At 36.6% G+C, this 26810-nt stretch overlaps 1 pseudogene; it reads right to left on the bottom strand.

Annotated features, from left to right (window-relative positions):
* Positions 1-11992: 11992 nt before the first annotated feature.
* LOC115850483 (ferritin light chain pseudogene) lies at positions 11993-12406 on the bottom strand (annotated as a pseudogene).
* Positions 12407-26810: the final 14404 nt, after the last annotated feature.

Genomic DNA, 26810 nt, shown 5'->3' with positions numbered 1-26810 from the left:
CAAATATGTTTAAAACCCCTAAAATATCAACAACAAGGAACGTTCAAAAATGTGCAAAGGATTTGAATAAATATTTCTCCAAAGACAATATACAAATAGCTAACAAAGGTATGAAAAGATGTTCAGCATCATTAGTCATTGGGGAATGCAAGCAAAACCCACAATGTAGTACCACTTCACATCTACTAGGATGCCTATAATTTAAAAAAGAGAGAAAGAAAAAGCAGAAAATGAGTGCTGATGAGGATGTGAGAATTTGGAAACTTTGTGTACTGCTGGAGAAAATGTAAAATGGTGCAGACACTGTAGAAAACAGCTTGACAGTTTTAGCTTATGTTAAACATAAAACTACCATATGACCCAGAAATAGTCTACTCCTAGCTATACAAATTCAAAATAATTGAAAGCAGGTACTCAGATACTTGTCCACCTTTGTTCATGATAGAAACATTATTCACAATAACCAAAAGGTATAAACAACCCAAGTATTCATCAAAAGATAAGTGACTGAACAAAATGTGGTATATACATAAAATGGAATATTATTCAGTCTTAAAATGGACTGAAATTTTGATATGTGCTACAGCATGAATAGACCTTGAAAATATGCTCTGTTAAATAGGTTTTACCAGAAAGATACATATTGTTTTAACCCACTTATATAAAGTATCTAAAATGACAAATTCATAGAATCAGAAAGTAAAGTAGAGTTTTCCAGGGCCTGGGAGGATGTGGGAAGGGAAAATTATTGTTTTATTGTTAAGGAGTTTTTTTGTCAGTGATAAAAACATTCAGATATAGAAGGCTGTGATCATTACAGAACACTGAGAAATGTATTTAATGCTACTGAATTATACACTTAAAAATTGTTATAATAAAAAAATTATGTTATATATATTTTAACACAATGAAAACAGTTAATTATAAAAAAGAAGAAAAAACAATGATACAAAAGAGATGGGAGAAGCACAAGGAAAGAAGGAAACTGACATTTACTGAATACCTATGACCTAGACATAATACTAAACATTGTCTTATAAATTATCTCATTGGTAATGACACTTAGAGGTAGTTATTATTCCTTTTAATTCACAGATTAGAAAGCCAAGCCTTCATGATATTAATAACCTAAGGTCATCTGAGATCACCAAATAGTCAATGTTATATGACTAGAATTAGAAGCCAAATTAATTCACACAAAATTTTATGATATCACATTCCTTTCCTACTGAGAGTGGAATATTCTACTGTATTATGTGATCAAAGTTTATATTCTGAGGAAAATAAAATCTTAAAACTTCAAGGTCCAAACACCCAGCACTCAGGAAAACTTACATGCCACATTATAAGTGGAGGGAAAAAAATTACTTAGAGCATGCAAGAGATACAAGCTTCTATTACATTTGTACTGGCAATTTCTGCTGACATTCAACTATCATTGCCTTCAAGTCATAATCATGCAAAATATAATTTTAGTATAAATGAAGCAACATACACACATACACATTTCTTGAAGGAAGGCATATGAAATTAACACATTTTATCCCATGATTCCCAGCCCCAACCAAAAAAACAAAAGAGCTATATTCTCCAAGTGGTTTCAAAGGACTTTAAGGTGACCAAGTGTATTGTGCTTGACCCCAATACTTGCTTTGCAAATAAGATTTAGTTTTAGCATCCTACCTCTTTATGAGTCCTTTCTTGACTAATTCAGTTGTGATTGTCCTCACTATGAAGAATTCACATAGTACTTATCTTTTCTTACATAACTTGGCATCTACTGTTTTGTAGCTGAGTTTATTCTTGACATAGCTGCTGATCTCTTCAACCAGAATATAAGTTCCTAGAGCAAAAAATGAGTACATTTCTAATATCTATATTCTTCAGATCATCTTCCATGTAGTTGAATGAAAGAGGCAGCAAAGTTACTGCTTAGTTAACATAAATGTACAACTTAAAGTTAGGAAACAAGCCATTGTGGGTTTGAATTCTGACTTCTGTCTAATAATACTGCAACATTTAGCAAGTTGCTTAACCTCCTTTAGTCTTAGTCTCCCCAATAATAATATCAACCTGATAGAGTCATTGTAAATACTAAAAGTGATCATTTATGTACACTAGTAACTAAAGAATGATAACTTCTTGTCATTAAAAGATGGGTGAAACTTTTGGTTAAAGATGGAGGAATAAAGGCATTTTTACAACATTTTTCTCTTTTGAAACTCAATTAATAATATGAAAAAAAACTACTCTTAGTGAAATAGGAAATTTGGTAAAAGCTCAAATCATAAATTACAAATTACCTAAAAAATGTTGAGATATCTAAAATAGCATGCTGAGCACTGACATTGTCACTTATTTATTCATTTGAAAACATGTATTGAGTATCTATTTTACACTAGGCAGTATGATAGGGGCTAAGAATACAATGATGAGCAAAAAAATTGACCCAGTTGTTCTCATCAAGAAACATGCTTTCTTGGACTTCTAAGGAAAAACATAAAAGTTTCCCAACTTAGATGTTATTATCCTGAAAGTGATATATAAATTATTTTTTATTCTAGTAATTGAATTTAAAAGTAAGGGTAGGAAAAAGAAGTTAAAGAATATTTGCACACAATGAGCAAAAGTAAAGGAGGAAGAAAACATAAGACAATAAAAAGCATAAGAAGAACATGCACTGTAAGAGAACTTGCCCAAGAACATGCAAGAATATTAACAAAGAATCCTTTACAGTCTCAAATATATGTTATCTATCTATATTATCTATCTGCCTATCTATCTATCTATCTATCTATCTATCTATCTATCTATCTGTAATATAGATATAGATAACATAGTATCCCTAAAGGGACTTAAAAGGAGTATCAGAAAATGAAAGTAAAATAAAAACAAACTGGCAGTGTTCAAGAAAGAGAGAAAAGCAAGGAGATTAAAACCAGAAAAACTATGATTGGAAAAAAATATGTTGGATTGGCTCAGGGAAATTTTAGAAATTGAAAATTAAGAAATGAATATATCCAAATTATTGTAGATGTGTGGCCAAGATGGCAGAGTAAGAAGATCCTGAGCTCAGCTCCTCCCATAGGCACCCCAAAATTACAACTATTTATGGAGCAACTATGTATTAGAACAACCTGAAGAATGATTTTCCACAACTAAAAATATAAAGAAGGAACCACAATGAAACAGGTAGAAGGGGTGAAGATGTGGCATACTCAAGACCCAGACCCCTGGGTAGTTGACCCACAAAAGGGAGGATAATCATGATCACAGAGATTCTCCCCAAGGAGTGAAGGATTGGATCCCAACATCAGACTCCTCAGCCCCAGGATCCTGCATCATAAATAAGAACCCCTAGGATGTCTGGCTTTGACACTAAGAGGGGCTGGTGTATGGGAGATCAAGAGGGCTGTAGAAAAAAGAGACTCTGCATTTAAATGGCACATGCAAAATCCCATAAACTCTAAATCCCAGTGTAGAAGCATTAATTTGAAAGGAGCCTGTGTCACAACCACTAGCTGATCTTGGATAGACTCCCAGACATGCAGGAGGCAACTGGGACTCCCCTTGGAAACATAGACAGTGGTGGTGGCCATTTTCCAGAGCTTGTTCTATCCCAAAGACACTGATGCTGGCAAGCACCATTTTGGTGTCCTCCTACAAACCTCTTTATGTTCAGGGCTTACCTGCCCACCAGAGTGCTGGTACCAGCACCAGAATCCACTGTGCTATGCAACCAGCTATGCTAGGACACAATCCTGCCCACCAATGGGCTGGCAAACACCATAAAAGGCAGGTTCTGGCAACAAAAGTGCCAAAGGCCAACCTCCACCCACCCTGCACCCAGAGTAGTTGATCCCACAGCAACAGAAGGGCCCACACAGTACACATAGAGAGCATCATCAGAGCATATAGCTCTAGTTATCAGAGGGGAGTGTGATGCTGAATATCTAAGATGTCTCCTACAGAAGGCCAGTTTTCCAGATTGGGAAAGGTAACTGACCTATTCAATACATGGAAATACATGCAAAGAATAAGGCAAAATTAGGAAACTGAGGAACATATTCCAAAAAAAAAAATAATAGACAAGATCTAGAGAAATAACTTAAAAAGTGGAGATAAGCAATCTACCCAATAAGAAGCTCAAGGTAATGACTTATCATGCTAAAAAACTCAGGAGAAAAATGGATGAAAAATGATAAATTTGAAAAAGGGTTATAAAATATTAAAGAAGAGCTAAACAAAATTGAAGAATGCAGTAACAAATAAAAAATATACTAGAAGTAATCAACTGTAAATTAGATAATACAGAGGAAAGGTCAGTGAACTGGAAAACAGAGTAGTGGAAATTGCCCAAGTTGAAGAGAAAAAAATAAAAGAAAAATAATAATTAGCATAGTTTAAGAAACTTTTGAAACAACATCAAGTTTACTAAGATTTTCATTATAGGGGTCCTCTAAGGAAAAGAGAGAGAGAGCGAGAAAAGGGAAGAAAACTTATATGAAGAAATAATAGCTAAGAACTTCCAAAACCTGGGAAAGGAAACAGACATTCATGTTCAGTAAGCAGATCCCCAAACAAAATAAACCCAAAGAAGTCCAAACCAAGACATAAGTAAAATGTCCAAATTTGAAGATTAAAAAAAGAATCTTAAAAGGAGCAAGAGAAAAGCAACTAGTTACAAACAAGGCAAGTCCCATAAAATTATCAGCTGACCTTTCACAAGAAACATTGCAGGCCAGAGGGTAGTGGCACAGTATATTCAATGTGATGAAAGGAGAAAACCTACAACCAAGAATACTGTACCCAGTAAGACTATCATTCAATTTTGAGGGAGAGATAAAGAGTTTTACAGATAGGCAAAAGCTAAAAGGGTTCAGCATCAATAAATAGGCTTAATATAAAGAAATGTTAACAGGCATTTTCTAAGCTGAAAGAAGACCAGAACTAGAAGTATGACAATTACAAATGAAAAAAATCTCATTGTTAAAGGCAAATTTACAATAAAGGTAGTAGGTCAACCACTTATAAACCTAGTAAAATGATTAAAGGACAAAGGTAGTAAAATTATCTATGTCCACAATAAGTAGTTAATGGATATACAAAACAAAAATATGTAAAATATGATATCAAAAACATTAAACGTGAGGGAGGGTGTAAAAATGCAGGGTTGTTAGAATGAGTTTTACCTTAAATACTATCAACTTAATGATATATATATATATATATATATAGAGAGAGAGAGAGAGAGAGAGAGAGAGAGAGAGAGAGAGAGAGACCAAAACCCAAAAAACCTATAATAGTTATACACAGAAAAAAAGAGAAAGGAATCCAAACACAACACTAAAGATGATCCTCAAATCACAAGGGAAGAGGGAAAAAGATGAAGAAGTGAACAGAAAAGAACTACAAAACTGCCTGAAAACAATGAACAAAATGGCAATAAGGACATGCCTAACAAGCATTACTTTAAATGTTAGTGGATTAAATGGTCCAATTAAAAGGCATAGGGTGGCTAAATGACTGAAACAAAAAACAAGACCCATATATATGCTGCCTACAAGAGACTCACTACAGATCTAAAGAAACACACAGACTGAAAGTGAAAGGATGGAAAAAGGTATTCCATGCAAATGAAGATGAAAAGAAAGTTAGGGTGGAAATACTTGTATCGGCTTTAAAACAAAGACTGTAAGAAGAGACAAAATAAGGATATTCTATAATGATAAAAGGATTAATCCATCAAGAAGATATAAAGGGGGCGGAGTCAAGATGGCAGAGTATGAGGACACAAAGTTAGCATCTCCTCACATGTAGGGCATCTACCAGGCATTGGTGGGGGACATCAGACACCAACGAGGATGCGAGGATGGGAGGAACTGCTGAGTGACCAGGTAGGATGCTGGGGGGAGTGAGGGGGGAAGATAAGTGGAGGTGGTACAGGACTGGCACCCTTGAGGGGTGGCCAGAAGAGGAAGGGTTCTCCCACCTGGAGGGGCCCACTCACCATGAAGGGATCAATGGGGAAGGGACAAGACCAAAGGGTGAGAGGAGGATAGGCAGGGAACACGGCCAGCATTTCCCCCACCCACCCGGGCCCAGGAAGCACACTGAGGTCCAAGGCCAGTTCCTCCCCCTTCCAAGGCCCCCTGTAGCTATGTGGGACCTGGGGGAATGGAAGGGAGGGAGGGGAGAGGAAAAGTAGAGGCAATATGAGATTGGTACTCTGAGAGGCGGCTGGGTGAGGGTAGGGGTTCCCAAGCTCAGAAGGGACCCACTCATGGTGAAGAGATCAGTGGGGAAAGAAGAGATCCTAGGGGGATTAGAGGATGAGAAGGGAAAGCAGCCAGCATTTCCCCTGCCCACTTGGGTCCTGGCAAGCATGCTAGGGTCCTGAGCCTAAACCTCTGCACTCCAAGGCCCCCTCCAACTGCATGGGTCCTGAACCTAGAATCCACCACTGCCTAAACCCCTCAATTGCCTAAGCCTCACTCCTGCCTAATCTCTGCCCCCAACAGCCAAGGCCTTTTCTGCATTTTTTTTTCCTACTGTAGTTCTATTTTACTTTGGTGGTGTTGTTTCATGTAGATTTTTATTTTTTCTAATATATATTTTTATTTTTCTCATTTTATTTTATTTTTTATTCTTTGTCATTGTTCTGCTTCTTTTCTCCTCACACTGCACAGCTTGTGGAATCTTGTTTCACAGGCCGGGGATCTGGACTGAGCTTCCATATTGGAAGTGTGGGATACAAACTGCTTGGACTAACAGAGAACTTCAGATCCCAGGGAATATTCATCAGTGTGAAGTCTCCCAGAGATCCTTATCTCAGAACCATGACCTGGCTCTACCCAACTGCCTGCAAACTTCAGTGCTGGAAGCCTCAAGCCAAACAAAAAGTAAGACAGTAAAAAAGCCCTATCCATCAAAAAAAAATGAGATGATAAAAAAAGCATTACATATGAAGGTGTGAGGTAAATACCTACAAGACCAAATAAATGAAGAGGAAATAAGCACCCTACCTGAAAAATAATTCAGAGTAATGATAATAAAGATGATCGAAAATCTCAAAAATAGAATGGAGGCATGGATTGAGCACATACAAATGTTTAACAAAGACCTAGCAGAACTAAAGAACAAACAAACAGGGATGAACAACAAAATAATAGAAATGAAAAATAGACTAGAAGGAATCAATAGCAGAATAACTGAGGCAGAAAAACGAATAAGTGAGCTGGATGATAGAATGGTGGAAATCACTGCCACAGAACAGAATAAAGAAAAAAGGATGAAAAGAATTAAGGAGTCTCAGAGACATCTGGGACAATATTAAATGGACCAACATTGGAATTATAGGGGTCCCAGAAAAAGAAAAGAAAAAGAAAGGGTATGAGAAGATATTTGAAGAGATTATAGTCAAAAACTTCCCTGACATGGGAAAGGAAATAGCCAACCAAGTCCAGGAAGTGCAGAGAGACCCACAGAGGATAAACTCTAGGAGAAACACACCAAGACACATATTAATCAAACTAACAAAAATTAAATTCAAAGAAAAAATATTGAAAGCACCAGAGGAAAAGCAATATATAACATATAAGGGAATCCCCATAAGGTTATCAGTTGATTTTTCAGCAGAAATAAGCAGGTCAGAAGGGAGTGTCAGGATTTATTTACAGTGATGAAAGGGAAAAACCTACAACTAAGATTGCTCTACCCAGCAAGTATCTCATTCAGCTTTGATGGAGAAATCAAAAGCTTTACAGACAAGCAAAAGCTAAGAGAATTCAGCACCACCAAACCAGTTTTACAACAAATGCTAAAGGAACTTCTCTAGGTGGAAAACACAAAGGAAGAAACAGAACCACAAAAACAAACCCAAAACAATTAAGGAAATGCTAATAGTAGCATACATATTGATAATTACCTTGAATGTAAATGGATTAAATGCTCCAAACAAAAGATACAGACTGTCTGAATGGATGCAAAAACAAGACCCTTATGTTTGCCGTCAACAAGAGACCTGTTTCAGACCTAGGGACACATACAGACTGAAAATGAGGAGATGGAAAAAGATGTTCCATGCAAATGGAAATCAAAAGAAAGCTGGAGTAGCAATACTCATATCACATAAAACAGACTTTAAAATAAAGACTGTTAAAAGAGATAAGGAAGGACACTACATAACAATCAAGATGTCAATCCAAGAAGAATATATAACAATTGTAAATATATAGGAGCACTTTAATACATCAGGCAAATGCTAACAGCCATAAAAGGGGAAATTGACAGTAACACAATAATAGTGGGGGACTTTAACACCTCACTTACCAATGGATAGATCATCCCAGCAGAATATAATTAAGGAAACACTATGCTTAAATGAAACAATAGACCAGATAGATTTGACTGATATGTATGAGACAATCCACTCAAAAGCAGAGAATACACTTTCTTCTATAGTGCACATGGAACATTCACCAGGATAGATCACACCTCAGGTCACAAATCAAACCTTGGAAAAGTTAAGAAAATTAAAATCACATCCAGCATCATTTTGGACCACAACACTATGAAATTAGAAATCAATCACAGAAAAAAAAAGCACACACATGGAGGCTAAACAGTGTGCTGCTAAGTAATCAAGAGATCAATGAAGAAATCAAACAGGAAATTAAAAAATACCTAGAAATAAATGACAACAAAAACATTATGACCCAAAACCTACGGGAGACAACAAAAGCAGTTCTAATAGGGAAGTTTATAACAATTCAATCTCACCTCAAGAAACAAAATAAATCTCAAATAAACAACCTAACTTTATACGTAACACAACTAGATAATGAGGAACAAAGATAACCCAAAGTTAGTCAAAGGAATCATAAAGATCAGAACAGGAATACATGAAGTAGAAATGAAGAAAACAAAAGCAAAAATCAATAAAACTAAAAGTTTGTTCTTTGAGAAGATAAACAAAATTGATAACCATTTAGCCAGACTCATCAAGGAAAAAAAGGGAGAGGACTCAAATCAATAAAATAAGAAATAAAGAAGGAGAAATTAGAACTGACACTGCAGAAATCCAAAGGATCATAAGAGACTACTATGAGGAACAATATGCCACTAAAATATACACCCTGGAAGAAATGGACAAATTCTTGGAAAGTGACAACTTTCCAAAACTGAACCAGGAAGATTTAGGAAATATAAACAGACAAATCACAAGTAATGAAATTGAAACTGTAATTAAAAATCTTCCAACAAACAAAAGTCCACGACCAGATGGGTTTACAGGCAAACTCTATCAAACATTTAGAGAAGAGCTAAAAGCTATCCTTCTAAGATTCTCCCAAAAAATTGTAGAGGGAAGAACATTCCCAAACTCGTTCTACAATGCCATCATCACTCTGATATGAAAACCAGACAGAGATATCAGAAAAAAAGAAAATTACAGAAGAATATCACTGATGAACATAGGCACAAAAATCCTCAACAAAATACTAGCAAAGAAAATCCAAGAAGACATTAAAAGGATCATACAACATGATCAAGTGGGATTCATCCCAGGAATGCAAGGATTCTTCAATATACGCAAACCAAATAATGTGATACACTATATTAACAAATTAAAGAATAAAAACTTTATGACCATCTCAATAGATGGTGAAAAACTTTTGAAAAAATTCAACACATTTATGATAAAAAAAACTCTCCAGAAAGTGGGCATAGAGGGAACCTACCTCAACATAATAAAGGGCATATACAACAAAGCCACAGCAAACACCATTCTCAATGGTGAAAAACTTAAAGCATTTCCTCTAAGACCCGGAACAAGACAAAGATGTCCACTTTTGCCACTCTTATTCAACGTAGCTGTGGAAATCCTAACCATGGCAATCAGAGAAGAAAAATAAATAAAAAGAATATGAATTGGAAAAGAAGAAATAAAACTGTCACTATTTTGATGACATGATACTATACATAGAAAACTCTAAACATGCCACCAGAAAACTACTAGAGCTAATCAGTGAATTTGGTAAAGTTGCAGGATACAAAATTAATGCAAAGAAATCTCTTGCATTCTTATACACTAACAATGAAGGATCAGAAAGACAATTTAAGGAAACAATCCCATTGACCATCACAACAATAAAATAGAATATCTAGTAATGAACCTACCTAAGGAGGCAAAAGACCTGTACTCAGAAAACTATAAAATACTGATGAAAGAAATCAAAGATGACATAAACTTATGGGGAAATATACCATGCTCTCAGATTGGAAGAATCAATATTGTGAAAATGACTATACTACCCAGAACAATCTACAGAGTCAATGCAATCCCTATCTAATTACCAATGGCATTCTTCACAGAATTAGAACAAAAAATTTTAGACTTTTCATGGAAACATGAAAGACCCTAAATAGCCAAAGCAATCTTGAGAAAGAAAAATTGATCTCCAGCAATTGAGCTGCCCAACTTCAGACTATACTACAAAGCTTCAGTATGGTACTGGCACAAAACAGAAATATACTTCAATGTTACAGGATAGAAAGCCCAGAGATAAATCCACATGCTTATTGTCCCCTAATATATGACAAATGATGAAAGAATATACAATGGAGAAAAGACAGCCTCTTCAATAATTTGTGCTGGGAAAACTGGACAGCTACATGTAAATGGATGAAATTGGAACACTACCTAACACCATACACAAAAATAAACTCAAAATATATTAAAGACCTAAATGTAAGACCAGACACTGCAAAACTCTTAAAGGAAAACAAAGGAAAAACACTATTTGACATAAACCTGAGCAAGATCTTTTTGACCCACTTCCTAGAGTAATGAAAATAAAAACAAAAATAAACAAATGGGATCCATGAAACTTAAAAGCTTTTGCACAGCAAAGGAAACCGTAAGCAAGACGTAAAGACAACCCTCAGAATGGGAGAAAGTATTTGCAAATGAAGCAATGGACAAAGAATTGATCTCTAAAATATACAAACAGCTCATGGAGCTCAATCACAAAAACAACAAACAACCCAAGAAAAAATGGGCAGAAGACCTGAATAGATATTTCTCCAAGGAAGACATACAGATGGACAAGAGACACATGAAAACATGTTCAGCATCACTAATTATTAGAGAAATGCAAATGAAAACTGCAATGAGATATCACCTCATGCCAGTCAGAATGGCCATCATCAAAAAATCTACAAACAATAAATGCCAGAGATGATGCAGAGAAAAGGGAACCTCATGCACTGTTGGTGGAAATATAACTTGATACAGCCACTGTGGAGAACAGTATGGAGGTTCCTTAGAAAATGAAAAATAGACCTACCATATGACCCAGGAATCCCACTTCTGGGCATATAACCTGAAAAACCCTTAATTCAAAACTACACATGTACCCCAGTATTCATTGCAACACTATTTACAATAGCCAGGACATGGAAATAAGCTAAACGTCCATTGACAGATGAATGGATAAGAAGATGTTGTACATATATACAATGTAATATTACTCAGCCTTAAAATCAAATAAAATTGTGGCATTAATAGAGATGTGGATAGACCTAGAGACTGTCATAGAGTGATGTATGTCAGAAAGAGAAAAGCAAATACCATATATTAATGCATATATGTGGAGTCTAGAAAGATGATACAGATGAACCTATTTCCAGGGCAGGAAGAGTGATGCAGGTGCAGATAACGGACATGTGGACCCTGGGGGAAAATGAAGGGTGGGATGATTTGGGAGATTAGTATTGACACATTTAAACTATTATGTGCAAAATAGATAGCTAGTGGGAATCTTCTGTATAGCACAGAGAGCTCATCTCGGTGCTCTGTGATGACCTAGATGGGTGGGATGGGGTGTTGGGAGGGAGTTTCAAGAGGGAGGGAATATATATATACATATAGCTGATTAAGGTCACTATACAGCAGAAACTAGTACAACATTGTAAAGCAAATTTACTCCAATTAAAAAAAAACATAGTGGGAGTCTGCGCGGGCGGAACCCAGGGCGCGCAGATCCGATAGTGCCTGGTTCAGGTTCTTCTCCCTGAGAATGGCGGCTTCCACAGTGTCCTGGGTTTCACCCCACTTATCTTGAGAAGGCTTCCGCACATCTTGGAAAAGGGCGTGGCTCCAGCACCGGTTTTGCATTTTCAAGAGACGCTGGGCGCCCTCGCGCTTTTCCTCGGCCAATTCCTGAAGAAAGTGTCCCACGCCATGCAGAGCCGCATCGTCGGGGTCAAAATAGGAGCCCAGAGAGAGATGTGGGCCAGTTCCACAGACCCAGAGCCTAAGGAGGAGGCCAGCATCCCTTGAAGAAGGATGGTGAAACACTGCCACAAGTATATACTGTCTGATATATTTGCTGGAGCAAGTCATCGTAACACCTGGATCTGAACTATTGCTCTGATACACCAGAAATACATCTACACGTGGAACAACTCCTACAGAACACCTACTGAAGGCTGGCAGAAGACCTCAGACCTCCCAAAAGGCAAGAAACTCCCCACGTACCTGGGTAGGGCAAAAGAAAAAAAAGAATAAACAGAGACAAAAGGATAGGGACGGCACCTGCACCAGTGGGAGGGAGCTGTGAAGGAGGAAAAGTTCCCACACACTAGGAAGCCCCTTCGCGGGCGGAGACTGCGGGAGGCGGAGGGGGGAGCTTCGAAGCCGCGGAGGAGTGCACAGCAACGGGTGCGGAGGGCAAAGCGGGGAGATTCCCGCACAGAGGATCGGTGCCGACCGGCACTCACCAGCCCAAGAGGCTTCTCTGCTCACCCGCCGGGGCGGGCGGGGCTGCGAGCTGAGGCTTGGGTTTCGGTTTCGGACGGAGCGCAGGGAGAGGACTGGGGTTGGCGGCTTGAACATAGCCTGAAGGGGTTAGTGCACCACAGCTAGCCGGGAGGGAGTCCGGGGAAAAGTCTGCACCTGCCGAAGAGGCAAGAGACTTTTTCTTCCCTCTTTGTTTCCTGGTGCGTGAGGAGAGGGGTTTAAGAACGCTGCTTAAAGGAACTCCAGAGACAGGCGCGAGCCGCGGCTAAAAGCGCGAACCCCAGAGACGGGCGGGAGACGTTAAGGCTGCTGCTGCCGCCACCAAGGGGCCTGTGTGCGAGCACAGGTCACTCTCCACACCCCTCTTCCGCGGAGCCTGTGCAGCCCGCCACTGCCACGTTCCCGGGATCCAGGGACAACTTCCCCGGGAGAACGCACAGCGGGCCTCAGGCTGGTGCAAAGTCATGCCGGACTTTGCTGCCGCAGGCGCGCCCCGCATTCCATGCCCCTCCCTCCCCGCCGGCCTCAGTACGCCAGAACCCCCGAATCAGCGGCTCCTTTAACCCCGTCCTGTCTGAGCAAAAAACAGACGCCCTCCAGTGACCTACACGCAGAGGCAGGACCAAATCCAAAGCTGAGCCCCTGTGAGCTGTGAGAACAGAGAAGAGAAAGGGAAATCTCTCCCAGCAGCCTCAGAAGCAGCGGATTAAAGCTCCACAATCAACTTGATATACCTTGCATCTGTGGAATACATGAATAGACAACCAATCATCCCAAATTAAGGAAGTGGACTTTAGGAGCAAGATCTATGATTTTTTTCCCTATTCCTCTTTTTGTGAATGTGTATGTGTATGCTTCTGTGTGAGATTTTGTCTGTATAGTCTTGCTTCCACCATTTGTCCTAGGGTTCTATCCGTCCATGGTTTTTTCTTAAAATTTTTTTCTTAATAATCAATTTTAATTTTAATAAAGTTATTATACTTTACCTTCGTCCTTTCTTTCTTTCTTTCTTTCTTTCCTTCCTTCCTTCCCTCCTTTAGACAACGAATCATCCCAAATTGAGGCGGTGGTCTCTGACAGCAAGATTTATGATTTTTCCCCCTTTACCTCTTTTAGTGAGGGTGTATGTGTATGCTTCTGTGTAAGATTTTGTCTGTATAGCTTTGCTTCCAACATTTGTCCTAAGGTTCTATCCGTCCCTTTTTTTTTTTTCTAAATAAGAATTTTTTAATTCAAAAACTTTATTATACTTTATTTTATTTTTACTGTATCTTCTTTCTGTTTTTCCTTCTTTCCCTCCTTCCTTCCTTCCTCCCTCCGTCCCTCCCTCCTTTCTTTCCTTCTTGCATTCTTTCCTTCTTTGCTTCTTTCTTTCTTTCTTTCTTTCTTCCTTCCTTCCTTCCTTCCTTCCTTCCTTCCTTCCCTCCTTTCCTTCTTTCTTTCCTCATACTTCTACTAATTCCCTCTACTTTTTCTCCCTTTTATTCTGAGCCATGTGGATGAAAGGCTCTTGGTGCTCCAGCCAGGAGTCAGGGCTCTGCCTCTGAGGTAGGAGAGCCAACTTCAGGACACTGGTCCACAAGAGACCTCCCAGCTCCACATAATATCAAACAGCGAAAATCTCCCAGAGACCTCCATCTTAACACCAGCACCCAGCTTCACTCAACGACCAGCAAACCACAGTGCTGGACAACCTATGCCAAACAACTAGCAAAACAGGAACACAACCCCACCCATTAGCAGAGAGGCTGCCTAAAATCATAATAAGGCCACAGACACCCCAAAACACACCACCAGACGTGAACCTGCCCACTAGAGAGACAAGATCCAGCCTCATCCACCACAACACAGGCACTAGTCCCCGCCACCAGGAAGCCTACACAACCCACTGAACCAACCTTAGCCACTGGAGACAGACATCAAAAACAGCGGGAACTACGAACCTGCAGTCTGCAAAAAGGAGACCCCAAACACAGTAAGATAAGCAAAATGAGAAGACAGAAAAACACACAGCAGATGAAGGAGCAAGATAAAAATGTGCCAGACCTAACAAATGAAGAGGAAATAGCCAGTCTACCTGAAAAAGAATTCAGAATAATGATGTTAAGGATGATGCAAAATCTTGGAAATAGAATGGACAAAATGCAAGAATCAGTTAACAAGGACCTAGAAGAAATAAAAATGAAACAAGCAATGATGAACAACACAATAAATGAAATTAAAAGTACTCTAGATGGGTTCAATAGCAGAATAACTGAGGCAGAAGAACGGATAAGTGACCTGGAAGATAAAATAGTGGAAATAACTACTGCAGAGCAGAATAAAGAAAAAAGAATGAAAAGAACTGAGGACAGTCTCAGAGACCTCTGGGACAACATTAAACGCACCAACATTCGAATTATAGGGGTTCCAGAAGAAGAAGAGAAAAAGAAAGGGACTGAGAAAATATTTGAAGAGATTATAGTTGAAAACTTCCCTAATATGGGAAAGGAAATAGTTAATCAAGTCCAGGAAGCACAGAGAGTCCCATACAGGATAAATACAAGGAGAAATACGCCAAGACACATATTAATCAAACTGTCAAAAATTAAATACAAAGAAAGCATATTAAAAGCAGCAAGGGAAAAACAACAAATAACACATAAGGGAATCCCCATAAGGTTAACAGCTGATCTCTCAGCAGAAACCCTACAAGCCAGAAGGGAGTGGCAGGACATACTGAAAGTGATGAAGGAGAAAAACCTGCAGCCAAGACTACTCTACCCAACAAGGATCTCATTCAGATTTGATGGAGAAATTAAAACCTGTACAGACAAGCAAAAGCTGAGAGAGTTCAGCACCACCAAACCAGCTTTACAGCAAATGCTAAAGGATCTTCTCTAGGCAAGAAACACAAGAGAAGGAAAAGACCTATAATAATGAACCCAAAACAATTTAGAAAATGGGAATAGGAACATACATATCGATAATTACCTTAAATGTAAATGGACTAAATGCTCCCACCAAAAGACACAGATTAGCTGAATGGATACAAAAACAAGACCCTTATATATGCTGTCTACAAGAGACCCACTTCAGACCTAGAGACACATACAGACTGAAAGTAAGGGGATGGAAAAAGATATTCCATGCAAATGGAAACCAAAAGAAAGCTGGAGTAGCAATTCTCATATCAGACAAAATAGACTTTAAAATAAGGACTATTAAAAGAGACAAAGAAGGACGCTACACAATGCTCAAGGGATCGATCCAAGAAGAAGATATAACAATTGTAAATATTTATGCACCCAATATAGGAGCACCTCAATACATAAGGCAAATACTAACAGCCATAAAAGGGGAAATTGACAGTAACACATTCATAGTAGGGGACTTAAACACCCCACTTTCACCCATGGACAGATCATCCAAAATGAAAATAAATAAGGAAACACAAGCTTTAAATGATACATTAAACAAGATGGACTTAATTGATATTTATAGGACACTCCATCCAAAAACAACAGAATACACATTTTTCTCAAGTGCTCATGGAACATTCTCCAGGATAGATCATATCTTATGTCACAAATCAAGCCTTGGTAAATTTAAGAAAATTGAAATTGTATCAACTATCTTTTCTGACCACAACGCCATGAGACTAGATATCACTCACAGGAAAAGATCTGTAAAAAATACAAACACATGGAAGCTAAACAATGCACTACTTAATAATGAAGTGATCACTGAAGAAATCAAAGAGGAAATAAAAAAATACCTAGAAACAAATGACAATGGAGACACAACAACCCAAAAACTGTGGGATGCAGCAAAAGCAGTTCTAAGGGGGAAGTTTATAGCCTTATAAGCCCACCTTAAGAAGCAGGAAACAACTCGAATAAGCAACCTAACCTTGCACCTCAAGCAATTAGAGAAAGAAGAACAAAAAAACCCCAAAGCTAGCAGAAGGAAAGAAATCATAAAAATCAGATCAGAAATAAATGAAAAAGAAATGAAGGAAACAATAGCAAAGATCAATAAAACCAAAAGCTGGTTCTTTGAGAAGATAAACGAAATAGATAAACCACTAGCCAGACTCATCAAGAAAAAAAGGGAGAAGACTCAAATCAATAGAATTAGAAATGTAAAAGAGAGGTAACAACTGACACTGCAGAAATAAAAGAGATCATGAGAGATTACTGCAAGCAACTCTATGCCAATAAAATGGACAATCTGGAAGAAATGGACAAATTCTTAGAAATGCACAACCTGCCAAGACTGAATCAGGAAGAAATAGAAAATATGAACAGACCAATCACAAGCACTGAAATTGAAACTGTGATTAAAACTCTTCCAACAAACAAAAGCCCAGGACCAGATGGCTTCACAAGCAAATTCTATCAAACATTTAGAGTAGAGCTAACACCTATCCTTCTCAAACTCTTCCAAAATATAGCAGAGGGAGGAACACTCCCAAACTCCTTCTACGAGGCCACCATCAACTTGATACCAAAACCAGACAAGGATGTCACAAAGAAAGAAAACTACAGGCCAGTATCACTGATGAACATAGATGCAAAAATCCTCAACAAAATACTATCAAACAGAATCCAACAGCACATTAAAAGGATCATACACCATGATCAAGTGGGGTTTATTCCAGGAATGCAAGGATTCTTCAATATATACACATCAATCAATGTGATAAACCATATTAACAAATTGAAGGAGAAAAACCATATGATCATCTCAATAGATGCAGAGAAAGCTTTTGACAAAATTCAACACCCATTTATAATAAAAACCCTGCAGAAAGTAGGCATAGAGGGAACTTTCCTCAACATAATAAAGGCCATATATGACAAGCCCACAGCAAACATCATCCTCAATGGTGAAAAACTGAAAGCATTTCCACTAAGATCAGGAACAAGACAAGGTTGCCCACTCTCACCACTCTTATTCAACATAGTTTTGGAAGTTTTAGCCACAGCAATCAGAGAAGAAAAGGAATCCAAATCGGAAAAGAAGAAGTAAAGCTGTCACTGTTTGCAGATGACATGATCCTATACATAGAGAATCCTAAAGATGCTACCAGGAAACTGCTAGAGCTAATCAATGAATTTGGTAAAGTGGCAGGATACAAAATTAATGCACAGAAATCTCTGGCATTCCTATATACTAATGATGAAAAATCTGAAAGTGAAATCAAGAAAACACTGCCATTTACCATTGCAACAAAAAGAATAAAATATCTAGGAATAAACCTACCTAAGGAGACAAAAGACCTGTATGCAGAAAATTATAAGACACTGATGAAAGAAATTAAAGATGATAAATAGATGGAGAGATATACCATGTTCTTGGATTGGAAGAATCAACATTGTGAAAATGACTCTACTACCCAAAGCAATCTATAGATTCAATGCAATCCCTATCAAACTACCACTGGCATTTTTCACAGAACTAGAACAAAAAATTTTGCAATTTGTATGGAAACACAAAAGACCCCGAATAGCCAAAGCAATCTTGAGAACGAAAGAAGGAACTGGAGGAATCAGGCTCCCTGACTTCAGACTATACTACAAAGCTACAGTTATCAAGATGGTATGGTACTGGCACAAAAACAGAAAGATAGATCAATGGAACAGGATAGAAAGCCCAGAGATAAACCCATGCACATATGGACACCTTATCTTTGATAAAGGTGGCAGTAATGTACAGTGGAGAAAGGACAGCCTCTTCAATAAGTGGTGCTGGGAAAACTGGCCAGGTACATGTAAAAGTATGAGATTAGATCACTCCCTAACACCATACACAAAAATAAGCTCAAAATGGATTAAAGACCTAAATGTAAGGCCAGAAACTATCAAACTCTTAGAGGAAAACATAGGCAGAACACTCTATGACATAAATCACAGCAAGATCCTTTCTGACCCACTTCCTAGAGTAATGGAAATAAAAACAAAAATAAACAAATGGGACTTAATGAAACTTCAAAGCTTTTGCACAGCAAAGGAAACCATAAACAAGACCAAAAGACAACCCTCAGAATGGGAGAAAATATTTGCAAATGAAGCAACCGACAAAGGATTAATCTCCAAAATTTACAAGCAGCTCATTCAGCTCAATAACAAAAAAACAAACAACCCAATCCAAAAATGGGCAGAAGACCTAAATAGACATTTCTCCAAAGAAGATATACAGACTGCCAACAAACACATGAAAGAATGCTCAACATCATTAATCATTAGAGAAATGCAAATCAAAACTACAATGAGATATCATCTCACACCAGTCAGAATGGCCATCATCAAAAAATCTAGAAACAATAAATGCTGGAGAGGGTGTGGAGAAAAGGGAACACTCTTGCACTGCTGGTGGGAATGTGAATTGGTTCAGCCACTATGGAGAACAGTATGGAGGTTCCTTAAAAAACTACAAATAGAACTACCATATGACCCAGCAATCCCACTACTGGGCATATACCCTGAGAAAACCGAAATTCAAAAAGAGTCATGTACCAAAATGTTCATTGTAGCTCTATTTGCAATAGCCCAGAGATGGAAACAACCTAAGTGCCCATCATCGGATGAATGGATAAAGAAGATGTGGCACATATATACAATGGAATATTACTCGGCCATAAAAAGAAATGAAATTGAGCTATTTGTAATGAGGTGGATAGACCTAGAGTCTGTCATACAGAGTGAAGTAAGTCATAAAGAAAAAGACAAATACTGTATGCTAACACATATATATGGAATTTAAGAAAAAAAAATGTCATGAAGAACCTAGGGGTAAGGGAGGAATAAAGACGCAGACCTCCTAGAGAACGGACTTGAGGTTATGGGGAGGGGGAAGGGTGAGCTGTGACAGGGCGAGAGAGAGTCATGGGCATATACACACTAACAAACGTAGTAAGGTAGATAGCTAGTGGGAAGCAGCCGCATGGCACAGGGATATTGGCTCGGTGCTTTGTGACAGCCTGGAGGGGTGGGATAGGGAGGGTGGGAGGGAGGGAGACGCAAGAGGGAAGACATATGGGAACATATGTTTATGTATGACTGATTCACTTTGTTATAAAGCAGAAACTAACACACCATTGTAAAGCAATTATACCCCAATAAAAATGTTAAAAAAATAACATATAACAATTGTAAAATTATAAAAATATATACTCCTAACATAGGGGCAACTAAATACATAAAGCATATATGTATAAAGAAACATAAGGAAATAATTAACAGTAACACAGTAAGAATAGGAGAGTTTCACACACCACTGACATCAACAGAAAGATCATTCACACAGAAGATCAATGACTTTACCTTAAATGATAGATTAGAGCAGAAGATTAGATATAGATATAGAGATATATATTTATCACAGACAAAAAGCAGCAGAATGCACATTCTTTTCAAGTACACATGGAATATTCCCCAGGATAGATCACATGCTAAGCCATAAAACAATCTCAGTGAATTTTAGATGATTAAAATCATAGCAAGCACCCTTTCAGATCACAACAATATGAAATTAGAAATAAACTACAAGAAAAACTACAAAAAACACAAACACGTAAAGACTAAATAATATGCTGCTAAACAATCAATAATTCACTGAAAAAATCAAAGAGTAAATTAAAAGAAAATACCTGACAGAAATGAACACAAGATCTGGAATCTCTGGGAATTATCAGAGACAGTTCTAAGAGAGAAGTTTATAGTGATAGGAGTTTACCTCAGGAAAGAAGCAGAATCTCAAATAAGCAATCTAACCTCATGTCTAAAGGAACTAGAAGAAGCTTGCAAGCAATGTATCTGATAAGGAATTAATATACAAAATATTCAAAAAACTCATATAACTCAACATCAAAAAAATCAAACAACCATTTACAAAATGTCAGAGGACCTAAATAGACATTTTTTCAAAGAAGACATACAGATGGTCAACAGGCACATGAAAAGGTGTGCAACATCACTAATCTTCAGGGAAATGCAAACAAAACCAAAATGAGTAACCACCTCATATCTCTCAGAATGCTTGTCATCAAAAAGAGTACAAATAAGTGTTGGCAAGGATGTGGGGAAAAGGGAAACCTTGTGTGTTGCTAGTTGAATTGAAAATTGGTGCAGCCAAAATGAAAATCTTATGTAGGTTACTCAAAAAATTAAAAATAGATCTGCCATATGATCCAGAAATTTCAATTCTGGGTATTTACCTGAATAAAACAAAATCACTCATTTGAAAATGTGTATGCCCCCAAATTTTCATTACAGCTTTATTTAGAATAGCCAAGATATGGAAGAAAATTGTGTCCATCAATATATGAATGAATAAAAAGATGTGGGATCATATATACAAAGGACCATTACTCATCCATAAAAAAGAAATATTGCCACTTGTGAAAACATGAATGGATCTAGAGTGTATTATGGTAAGTGAAATATGTCAGACGAAGACATAAACTGCATGATCTCACTTATATGTGGACTCTAAAAACAAACAAAAATGAAAACAGACATAGATACAGAGAACAAATGGTTGTTTGTCATAAGGGAGGTGAGTTAGGAGTGTCAGCCAAATAGATAAAGGGGACTAAGATGTATATGTATGCATATATAAATATATAAATGTAGATTTTTTTTCACATTCTCTCATTATATGTTATTACAAGATATTGAGTATAGTACCATGTGCTATATAGTGGGTCCTTGTTGGTTATCTATTTTGTATGTATTAATTTGTATGTATTAATCCCAAACTCCTAATTAATCCCTCCCCCTTTCCCCCTGGTAACCATAAGTTTGTTTTCTATGTGTGTGAGTCTATTCATGTTTTATAAATAAGTTTATTTGTATCACTTTTTTTTGGATTCCACATATAAATGATATATATTATATTTATCTTTCACTGTCTGGCTTACTTCATCAGTATGATAAACTCTAGGTCCATCCATGTTGCTGAATTATTTCATTCTTTTTTTATGGCTGAGTAATATTTCATTGTCTATATATAGCACATCATTTTTACCCATTAATCTGTTGGTGGATATTTAGGTTGCTTCCATGTCTGGGCTATTGTAAATAGTGATGCAATGAATATTGGGTTGCACGTAGCTTTTCTAATTATGGTTTTCTCCAAATATATGCCCAGGAGTGTGATTGCAGGACCATATTATAGCTCTATTTTTAGTTTTTAAAGGACTCTCCATGCTGTTCTCCATAGTGGCTGCATCAATTTACATTTCCACTAACAGTGTAGGAGTGTTCCTTTTTTTCCACAACCTCTCAAGCATTTATTATTTGTAGACATCTTTACCTTAAAATGCATAATATTTTAATAACAAAACTGATCGATTTAATTTACATTTAAACAAGTTACAAAGCACTAATTCCAAGGATTTAAACTTCTGTTTTATCTATTATTCTTGTCATTCTTTTAAAAACCATTATGAAAAATGAAGTTATACATAATTAGACTAATGTTAATAAAATAAATCCCCTTATCACCTAGTATTTTTTAATTGAAGTATAGTTGATTTACAATGTTGTGTTAATTTCTGCTGTACAGCAAAGTGACTCAGTTAAACACATATATACATTTTTTAAATATTCTTTCTCATTATGGTTTATCCCAGGATATTGAATATAGTTCCCTCTGCTATGCAGTAGGAACTTGTTGTTTATCCAGTCTATATGTAATAGTTTGCATCTCAACCACAAATCTGTTCTCTATGTCTGTGAATAAGTTTCTCTTTCATAGATGTGTTCATTTGTGCTATATTTTAGATTCTACATATAAGTGATATCATATGATATTTATCTTTTTCTTTCTGATTTACTTCACTTAGTATGATAATCTCTAGTTGTATCTATGTTGCTGCACATGTCATTCTTTCATTCTTTTTATGCTGAGTAGTATTCTGTTGTATATATGTACCACATCTTTATCTGTTCATCTGTCGAAGGACATTTAGGTTGTTTTCATGTCCTGGTTATTTTGAATAGTGCTGCTATGAACATAGGGGTGCATGTATCTCTTTGAATTATAGTTCTGTCCAGGTATATGCCCAAGAGTGATATTGCTGGTATATATGGTAGTTCTATTTTTAGATTTCTGAGGAACCTCCATACTGTTCTCAATAGTGACTGCACCAACTTGCATTCCCTTCTAAAGTGTAGGAGAGTTCCCTTTTCTCCACACCCTCTGCAGCATTTGTTATTTGTAGACATTTTGATGTTGACCATTCTGACTGGAGTGAGGAGATACCTCATTGAAAGTTTAATTTGCATTTATATAATAATTAGTGATATTGAGTATTTTTTCAAGTGCCTTTTACCAATCTGTGTGTCTTCTTTGGTGAAATGTCTTTTCATATCTCCTGCCTATTTTTTTGATTGAGTGGTGTTTTTTTGATATTGAGCTGCTTGAGCTCTTTGTATATTTTGGAGATTAATCAGTTTTTAGTGCATCATTTTCAAATATACTCTCACATTCTGTAGGGTTTTTTTTGTTTGTTTGTTTATGTTTGTTTATGGTTTCCTTTTCTGTGGAACAGCTTTTAAGTTTGATTAGGTCTCAATTGTTTATTTTGGAGATGGGTTGATAAAGATATTGCTGCAATTTATGTCAAAGAGTGTTCTGCCTCTGTTTTCCTCTAAGAGTTTTATATTCCCCAGCCTTACATTTAGGGCTTTAATCCATTTTGAGTTGATTTTTGTGTAGGGTATTAGAGAATGTTCTAATTTTATTCTTTTTTTTTTGACCACGCCACACAGCTTGTGGGATATTGGTTCCCCTACCCAGAGATCAAATGCAGGCCCTCAGCAATTAAAGTGTAGTGTCCTAACCACTGGACTGCCAAGGAATTCCCTCTAATGTCATTTTTTCATATATAGCTGTCCAGTTTTCTCAGCACCGCTTATTGAAGAGACTGTCTTCACTCCATTGTATATTCCTGCCTCCTCTGTGGTAGGTTAATTGACCATAGGTGCATGGGTTTATTTATGGGCTTTCTAACCTGTTCCATTGATCTATATATCTGTTTTTTTGTGTGTACCATACTGTTTTGATGATTGTAGCTTTGTAGTACAGTCTGAAGTCAGAGAGCCTGATTCCTCCAGCTCTGTTTTTCTTTCCCAAATCACTTTGGCTATTTGGGGTCTTTTGTGTTTCCATACAAATTTCTTTTTTGTTTTCTTCTAGTTTTGTGAAAAATGCTATTGGTAATTTGATAAGAATTGCATTGAATCTGTAGACTGTTTTGTGTAGTATAGTCATTTTGAAAATATTGATTCTTCCAATCCAAGAACACAGTATATTTCCATCTCTTTGTGTCATCTTTCATTTCTTTAATCAGCATCTCATAGTTTTATGAATATAGGTCTTTTGCCTCTTTTAGGTAGGCTTATTCCTAGGTATTTTATTCTTTTTGATGTGATCATAAGTGACATTGTTTCCTTAATTTATCTTTCTAACATTTCATTGTTATTATACAAAAATGCAAGAAACTTCTGTGTATTAATTTTGTACCCTACAAATTTACTAAAGTTATCAATTAGCTCTGGTAGTTTTCTGGTAATATTTTAGGATTCTTTATGTATAGTATCATGTCATCTGCAAAACTGACAATCTTACTTCTTCTTTTCCAACTTTGATTCTTTTATTTATTTCTCTACTCTAATTTCTGTAGCTAAGACTTCCAAGACTATGTTGAATAAAAGTGGCAAGAGTGGGCATCCTTATCTTGGTCTTGATCTTAGAGGTAATGCTTTCAGATTTTCATCTTTGAGTATGATGTTAGTTGTGGGTTTATCATATATGGCCTTATTATGTTGAGGTAGGTTTCCTCTATGCCCACTTTCTGGACATCCTAAATAGATGTTGAAATTTATCAACAGCTTTTCCTGCATTTATTGAGATATTATTTTTTTATTATTCAATTTGTTAAAGTGGTGTATCACACTGATTGTTTGTAGATATTGAAAAATCCTTGCTTCCCTGGGATAAATCTCACTTGATCATCATGTGTGATCCTTTTAATGTATTGTTAGATTCAGATTGCTAATATTTTGTTGAGGATTTTTGCATCAATTCTCATCAGTGATATTGGCCTGTAATTTTTTTTTTTCTTTTGGTTTCTTGGTTTGGTTTTGGTATCGGGGTGATGGCCTCATAAAGTGAGTTTGGGAGTGTTCCTTCCTTGGTAAATTTTTGGAATAGTTTCACAGAATAGGTGTTAACTCTTCTCTAAATGTTTGGTAGAATGCCCCTCCGAAGCCATCGGGTTCTGAACTTTTGTTTGTTGGGAGTTGATTAATCACATATTCAATTTCAATATTTGTAATTATTCTATTCATATTTTCTATTTCTTCCTGTTTCAGTTTTGGGAGATTGTACCTTTCTAAGATTTTGTCCATTTCTTCTAGGTTGTCCATTTTATTGCATATCATTGCTCTCAGTATTCTCTTATGCTCCTTTGTGTTTCTGTGGTGTCAGTTGTAACTTCTCCTTTTACATTTCTGATTTTACTGATTTGTGTCCTCTCTCTTTTTTTCTTGATGAGTTTGCCTAAACATTTATCAATTTTATTTATCTTTTCAAAGAATAATCTTTTCATTTTGTAGATCTTTTCTATTTTTTTCTTTTTGTCTCTATTTCATTTTTTTCTGATCTGATCTTTACAATTTCTTTCCTTTCTACTAACTTTGGGTTTTGTTTGTTCTTTCTCTAGCTGCTTTAGGTGTAACATTAGGCTGTTTATTTGAGATTTTTCTTATTCCCTGAGGTAAGATCATATTGCTATAAACTTCTCGCTAAGAACTGATTTGATGTATCTTATTGGTTTTGGATCATCATATTTTTCTTTTCATTTGTATCTAGGTATTTTTTGATTTTCTCTTTGACTTCTTCAGTGATCCATTGGTTGTTTCATAGCATGTATTTTAGCCTCCACATGTTTGTGAATTTTGATATATATATATATATATATATATATATTTCTTGTAGTAGATTTCTAATCTCATAGTGTTATGGTAAAAAAAATGTTTGATAAGATTTCAATTTTCTTACATTTACCAAGGCTTGCTGTGTGGCCCAGCATATGATCTATCCTGGAGAATGTTCCAAGTACACTTGAAAAGAATGTGGGGTTTTTTGCTGCTTTTGGATGGGAGGCTCTATAAATATAAATTAAGTCCATCTGGTCTACTGTGGCATTTAAGGCCTGTATTTCCTTATTGATATTCTGTCTGGATGATCTCTCCATTGATTTAAGTTGGGTGTCCAAGTCCCCCACTATTATTGTGTTATGGTCTATTTCTCCTTTTATGTCTGCTAACTTTTGCCGTATGTATTGACATGCTCCTATGTCAAGTGCATCTATCTATCTATCTATCTATCTATCTATCTATATATCTATAATATATCTTATTTTATTGATCCCTTGATTATTATGTAGTGTCCTTTTTTGTGTGTTGTATCAGTCTTTATTTTAATGTCTATCTTGTCTGAGTATTGCTACTGCAGCTTTCTTTTGATTTTCATTTGCATGGAATACCTTTTTCCATCCCCTCACTTTTAGTCTGTATGTGGTTCTAGATTGGAAGTGGGTCTCTTCTAGATAGCATATATATAGGTCTTGTTTTTGTATCCATTCAGCCAGTCTATGTCTTTTGGTTGGAGCATTTATTCCGTTTACATTTACGTTAATCACCCATATGTATGTTCTCATTGTTATCTTGTTAGTTTTTCTGAATTTTTTTTGTAGGTCTTTTTTACTTCCCTTCCTCTTTTGTTTGCTTCTTTTGTGATTTGATGACTATCTTTAGTGTTGTGTTTGGATTCATTTTGCTTATTTGTGTGTATATCTAATATAGAGTTTTGGCATGTGGTTACCATGAGGTTTTGATATAGCAACATACATATATATATATATATATATATATATATATTTACACATGATTGTTTAAGTTGCCGGTCTCTTAATTTCAAATTCATTTCTAATATCTTGCATATTACTCTCCTG

The sequence above is a fragment of the Globicephala melas genome, chromosome X (assembly GCF_963455315.2).
Source record: "Globicephala melas chromosome X, mGloMel1.2, whole genome shotgun sequence".
NCBI classification, from domain to species: Eukaryota; Metazoa; Chordata; class Mammalia; order Artiodactyla; family Delphinidae; genus Globicephala; species Globicephala melas.
The sequence above is the reverse complement of the archived record's forward strand: the minus strand, read 5'-3'. Positions and strand labels throughout refer to the sequence as shown.